The sequence below is a fragment of the Diceros bicornis genome, chromosome 8 (genome assembly GCF_020826845.1).
Source record: "Diceros bicornis minor isolate mBicDic1 chromosome 8, mDicBic1.mat.cur, whole genome shotgun sequence".
In the NCBI taxonomy this organism is placed as follows: Eukaryota; Metazoa; Chordata; class Mammalia; order Perissodactyla; family Rhinocerotidae; genus Diceros; species Diceros bicornis.
Window position 1 is genome coordinate 43,698,412 of NC_080747.1, and position 6,000 is coordinate 43,704,411.

Below are 6,000 nucleotides of genomic sequence, written 5' to 3' on the forward strand. Positions count from 1 at the left end.
AATACTGAATGTTCTGACCTTTTATAGATGTTTTTAATTTGTTTTAAATAATTTTAAACTATGGAGCTTGACATAGATTTTCCAATAAACTTTCCAGTCAATTTATTTTCTCTTTCTTACAAATAGATTTTTATAATTTTAGCAATACTCTTATTTCTAAAGTTGGGTACAGTTTATTCAAATCAAACTTTATCATGGTGGGGTATGGGGAAGTCCTTGAATTTAGATGCCAGGCGCTTTTTTTTTTTTTACTGACTTGCATTTATTTCCAGTTAGTTAAAAATATAGGAAATGAAGTCAAAGTTTCTATTTGAAATCCATCTATAAAATGGTTAACCTAGTGCGTGCACGCGTGTGTGTATACATTTTTCTTTCTTGCAAATGCGCTGTTGAGAACATTAACTACCGTTGACATTAACTACCGTTGCCACCTGCTACCTCACCTTATTACAACCTATCACACATCTGATCTCATACTCATCTCGCTAATTCTTAGAAGATTTTAGAACTTGGCTTACTGTCTTTCTACCATTAGTACTATCATCAGTCTTTTTATGTCAGTATCTTCTTGGAACAGTGGTTATTGACCAGGTCTGTACATTGGAGTTACCTGGACAATTTTAATGAAAAGCTTATTTGTGAACCCTACACCAGTCCAGATAAATCAGAATCGCGGAGTGACGTGTGGGCATTTTTTTTTTTTTTTAATTTTAGGTTCTAGTGTGCAGCCAGGATTTAAAATGCTTAGAAACTGACCCACCAAACTGATTTCATGACCCGCTAATGGAACCCAACCTATAGTTTGAAAACACGGCTCTAGATCTTGTCATTACCTCCAAAAGTCTCAACTTCTAGCATCCTACTCACCTCTCTTTCTAGGTCATTCTGTTTGTTATGCCTATCCCAACAATTGTTTGACTCTTCAGACAATTGATTCTATCCCTCGTCCCTTGTCCATAAAGTCCGTGACTCTCCCTTTCCTTTCTCTAACATAGACATCATTCTCCCTGCATATACCCTAAATTCTCTTGTCCCTCTGAACTGAGAACTCAAATCTTGTTTATATCCAACTACTTCAACAACTCTGCTCTGTTCTAAGTAGCTGAACACCGCTGGAGAAAAAAACAACCATGCTGACTCTTCACTTGAAATGTATGGCCCTGAAAAGGGCCCACAGCACTGTGTGACAATCCTCACACATTTTCTGGTCAGTTCACACTTAACCTCTCCCCAGCAAGTATTTCACATCTTCTCCTCTTTACTCAGACCTTCTATCCTCCATCCTCACTCCCTCCCTCCTCACTTTTTCCCTGAGAGAATGGAACAATTTTTTCACCCTCCAAATCTATTAACACATCTGTGCCCATATAACTTCCTTCCCTCCTATCACAACATGAACCATCTCTACTCTCTAGCCATTCCATCTAGTTGTGACCAGTATCCATTCTTCCTGCTACTAGAAACACTCCTGCAATTAACCCCACGTTCCTGAGTCATTTTGCTCTATTGGCTTGTTCCCACTTGCATAATACCTCCCATTTTAAAACCCTCCCAGACCCTACCTTTCCATTTTTAGCACGCTTTATAGCAAAAATTCCTGGAAAAGAGTTATCTATACTCACTTCATCTCCCCTCTACCCCCACTTTTCTTCTTGCACTATTCCGATCTTGCTTTATTCCCATTACTCCAGTGAAAACATTCTTGTCAAGGCACCAACAACCCCCATGTGTTCTTTATTTCCACTATTACCTTTTTCACACCTAATATGTCCACTCAGTGCTTTTTTGTTATGTTTTGTACTTATTTGATTCTACTCCTATCTTCCTTTGTGGAAGGATTGTGTATAGATATAGCTTTAAAATTAGTTTATTTGAAGATAAGATTGAGGACTTCTTCCAGAAAGCATCAGAAATAGAGATTGAAAGTGTAGAAGAAAAGATAAGCATTATGGAGGATATGTATAGGAGTGACAACATTCCAGGTAATAATAAGCCTTAGAAAAGAGAAATATTAGAAAGGAATGCAGAAAATACTTTAAGATGGGGCTGGTCCTGTGGCATAGCAGTGAAGTGCGAGGGCTCCACTGCTGGCAGCCTGGGTTCGGATCGCGAGTGCGCACCAATGCACCACTTGTCAGGCCATGCTGTGGCAGCATCCCAGATAAAGTAGAGGAAGATGGGCACAGATGTTAGCCCAGCGTCAGTCTTCCTCAGCAAAAAGAGGAAGATTGGCAGATGTTAGCTCAGGGCCGATCTTCCTCACAAAAAAAAAAAAAATGCGTCAGAAAAAGCCAAGTAGGATAGAAGGAAAAACCACGTTTAGACACAATATCAAAGACAAAGAGAGAAATTATAAAAACTTAGAGAGAGAAAATGGGTCACCTAAAAAGGAACAAGCATCAGATCTACATCTATTATGGAATGAATAAGTCCCCCAGAAATTCCTATGTGGAAGTTCTACTCCCCAATGTGGTGCTGTTAGGAGATGGGGCCCTTGGGTGGTAATTAGGTCATGAGAGTGGAGCCCTCATCAATGGGGTTAATGCCTTTGTGAAAGGAACCCCCAGAGAGCTCTCCTGCCCTCTCTGCCATGCAAGAAGTCAACAGCAATCCAAAAGAGGGCTGTCGCTAGAACCCAACCATGCTGGCATCCTCATCTTGGACTTGCAGCTTCTGGAACTCTGAGAAATAACTATCTATTGTTTATAAGCTACCCAATCAATGCTAAATTGTTATAGCAGCCCAAATGGACTAAGACAACATCCAACTTCTCAATAGCTACACTGGAAACAAGAGCAATGCAGTATTTTTAGAATACTGAAAGAAAAGAATTTTGAACCTGTTACTTTATAACTAGGTATGCTGTCATTCAAATCTGAAGGTGTAGTAAAAATGTTCTTAGGCATACAAAGTCTCAGAAGTTTTGTCAAGTGAAGATCCACATTGAAAACACTTTTAGAGGAAGAGAAGTAAGCATAGAAAAATACTGAAAGAGATATGTGAATTAAAGATAATCAAATAGCTTGGTAAAGTCTATCGTACAAATAAAAAGAGTGGGAGCAACAAAAAAGAAAAGGAGAAAGTATATCCATAACAATTCAGGCCAAAAATTCTAGAATCTGGATAATACCAATGTGGTGGGGAAGAGGAGAGAAATAGAACATAGGAACATGAGAAGAGGTAAAATACTCGTCTTGTTGGGAGAGGATACAAATATTGATGTTTCAGAAATCAACAGGAAGACACAAATATGAGTCTTAAGAGTAACTATCATAATGATAAAACAGTAAACACTTATATAGAACTTTATTCTTACCATTCTTACTATTCTAAGAGTTTTACATATATTAACTCATTTAATTCCCACAACAGCCATATTCTACTTTATTCTCATTTTACAGATGAGGGAACAGGCAAGAATTGCCCATGGTCGCATAACTAATAATGATGAAGTCACTTTTAGACCATTTTTAAAGTGATCTAACATTTAAGCCAGCAGAACAAAACTTTTTCTGCAATGGAAAGCAAGAAAAGAGAAAAAAAAAGAAACAAAATTGAAGTTCAGTAGATTGAAAATACGAAACAAGATGGCAGAAATAAATCCTTATGTAAGAGTAACCACAATAAATATAAATGGATAAAATTCATCAATTAAAAGACAAAATCAGATTGGATTTAACAAATATGTCAGCTATAAGAGAAATATATTTATAAATAAAAAGGCATAGAAAGTTTGAAAACAAAGGATGGAAAAAGATTTACCAGGCAAATGGGAACCAAGAGAAAGCTGGAGTACTTATTATCTGATGAGATTGAATTTTAGGGGGAAAAAAGGTGTTGTATACTTGTCAAGAAGAGGAATAGAACAAGAAGATATAGTCATCATACACATACAGCAATATACATATATACATGTATAAAACTCCACATCCAACAAACTGAGAAGACACATTTTTTCAAGCACATTTTTAACTTTTTAAAAATAGACCATATATTAGCCCTTAAGGGAAGCCTCAATTCAAAAGGATTAAATCATATAAATCAGGGGCCAGCCCCGTGGCGTAGCAGATGAGTGCGCGCGCTCTGCTGCTGGTGGCCCGGGTTCAGATCCTGGGCGTGCACCAACGCACTGCTTGTCAGGCCATGCTGTGGTGGCATCCCACATAAGTGGAGGAAGATGGGCACGGATGTTAGCTCAGGGCCAGTCTTCCTGAGCAAAAAGAGGAGGATTGGCATGGATGTTAGCTCAGGGCTGATCTTCCTCACACACACACACAAAAAATCATATAAATCATTTCTCTCTGACCATAATGCATAAAATTAGAAAATAATAAAAGGATAAAAAAACTTAAATGTGTTTGAAAACTAAAAAAAATTGTTACTAAATTGCTCTTTGGTAAAGATGAAAATCATAAAGAAAATGAAATAATTTAGACTGATAATTCAATGATAATAAAACCACTAGAATCAAAATTGTGGGACACAGACAAAGTAGGAGTAATTAGAGGAAAACCTATAACTTTAAATATGTTAATCCAGAAATAAAAACTGTTAACAAATGAGCAAGCATTTAACTCAAGAGATTGGAAAAAACTAACAGCAACCCTGCTACGCCATAAAAAATAACAGAAATAACGAAGGACAGAAAACAATGAGTTAGAGAACAAAAACATCAAGCACAAAAATTGAGATTAAAAAAACCAAGAGTTGGATCTATAAAAGGACTGATTATTAAGCTTTATTTGAAACGACTTATCAAGAAAATACATATTCAAATGTATTTGAATACAAATTCAAAACAAAGGAGAAATAACTACAGATACATCATATTATCAAGAAAATAAAGGTATGAAGAATGATTATACGCTAATACACGAAATGGATAAATTTCATGAAAATTAAAAATGTTGAAATTTGGTACAAAAAATAATATAGAACTCATCTAGAATAATATGCGTTTAAAAAAATTGAGACGGTCAAATACAAAGGTCTGGGATTTTATTTTACCTTAGTTACAAGCTAATAAGTTAACCTATTACTGTTTCCTGGATGCTGGCAGAAAATAGAAGACTCCTGAGTCAGAGACAAAGTCCTTTATTACTCATGGCACAGCAAGCAGCATAAGCATCATGTTTGCACTGGTTTTCCTTAATCCCCCCAAGCCCGGCAGGGGCGATGTGCAGGGGCCCAGATGAATACTAAGCATGCAGATGTTCATGTCACAGCCTAGGAACGCTGAGTCTAGGGAATCCATCTCTTTTATAGCAAGCAATAAGTAAGCCTGCTCTTTGTCCCAGAAGGAGACGTTGCCTCATCCCTCAAGGTTGCTCACTGCAAACACAATGCTGAGGAATGGCCTGGGTAAAGATCAATCAGGGCCTTGCATTCTTGGCATACCCACAGCAAGAATGTACAGGGATGCTAAGGGTCCGTGGCAAATTAATTGCCTTTCCCAGGGATAGTCCACCCCTTGACCCTATACACTCTTAGCCAAACTTGAGTTTTCATATAAGAACGCCACTCCATTGGCCACCTTGCTTAATCTGTCCAACAGAGACTGGGGCCAAACCTGTTCAATTTGTTTCATATAGCATTAATCAAGGCTAATATCAATAAAATTCCAAGCAGCAGGAAGAAACTAACCAGCAGTGCTGACCTCAATTATGCCTCCCAGGATCCCAGACACAGCCAACTGTGAGTCACTAGCATGGGGAGCAGTCGTGTTATTTTAGCCACCCAGGGTATAGTCTAAAGTCAGCTGTTATACATTATATCTTGTGCCGTTTTGACTGACCTGCTCCGGTGTCATTGCCAATGGGGTAATAGATGGGCCAAAAAGCAACCCTCATACACAGTGGAGAGACAGTCCGTGGCCATCTCTCCCTCAAAGATAAATAGCCCAAAGGGTGACAAGTCACTCCAGTTTGGGGTTTGTGGTTAAGCTTGATTTGGATCATCATTACACTGGTTTGGTTAAGAAACGCGGGTGCATCACTGAGT